Source organism: Brassica oleracea, chromosome C4 (assembly GCF_000695525.1).
Source record: "Brassica oleracea var. oleracea cultivar TO1000 chromosome C4, BOL, whole genome shotgun sequence".
Lineage (NCBI taxonomy): Eukaryota > Viridiplantae > Streptophyta > Magnoliopsida > Brassicales > Brassicaceae > Brassica > Brassica oleracea.
The window spans coordinates 12,592,470-12,593,620 of NC_027751.1; positions in this window are offsets into that span (position 1 = coordinate 12,592,470).

A 1,151-nucleotide genomic window follows, 5' to 3' on the forward strand; every position below is an offset into this window, starting at 1 on the left:
GATCAGCGATGACAATGTTTCACTGGTTAACTAACTAGATCTTGGATCTCAACTGTCGTCTTTTGATCACAAGAAAGTGTTGATCGATGATCCTATAGGGATATCTGTTGGGGTCGAAAACGGTTACGACGAAGTTAACGTCCAAATCCCCGAAGAAAAAAAACGTAGAAACCTTCTTCGACAAATACTTTTTCGAAATAGATTCTTTTTCGAAAAGCTTTGCGGTGGAAACACGAGTCATCGGACAAAGAGCTCGAAAAGGATCGTTACGCAGTGACCGAACACGTGCTCCGCTCGGTCGCTATGTAGCGACCGAGTTCAAGCCAAGGCTCGACCAAACGTCCATTCCGCTCGGTCGCTACGTAGCGACCGAGCTCGAGTCGAAACTCGGTCGCTACGTAGCGACCGAGCTCTTCCGAAACGTCGATACGACATTAGTCCATGTGTTCTCGTCTACCCTTCGATGCTATCTCCCGGAGACCGTAGCGAACCCATTTCACGATTCCCCGCCCTTCTAAGTTATCGATCAAACTTTACCGTAAAAACCACAGAAAGTTCGTTCTTTATCGAAAGAAGCAGTAATAAACGCTTCGAGTTGGAAGACGGCCCAAATGGACCTAAGACATGACTAGAAGTCCAACTTACGATTTCTTAACCAACAGCCCATAAGCCGCATGATGGTTTACGCTTGGTTCGCAAGGAAAGATAAATGTCAAGTTTCCGCGGATAAATACGAAATTTTGAAGATAATTACGAAGATCGGAAAAAATGAAATATCTCCATTTTTATGCTATGACGGCTTAGGGGCAGAAGGGGAAAAGCGTAAACCGACCTTGGAGCCAGTATATAAGGAGTCCTAGGCGAGAGGCATGGGAAAGGGAATTTTGGAAGCAAACTTAGCACTTAGAGAGATTTAGGCATATTTTCCATTTTTGTTATTCGAGTTGCGACTCAACTAGGTTATTGCCGTCTTACGGTTTTAGAACTAGGAATCTCGCCGACAGCTCTCGTAGCCCAGGCTCTTACCTTGTTTTAACGCTCAAACGCGAATTCAGAATAAGATCTAATTTGCTCTCTTTTCGATTTCTTATTTTATTACTATTCTCGTTTCATGTTCTGATTGCTTGGCGTGTGGTATTAGCAGATATCCG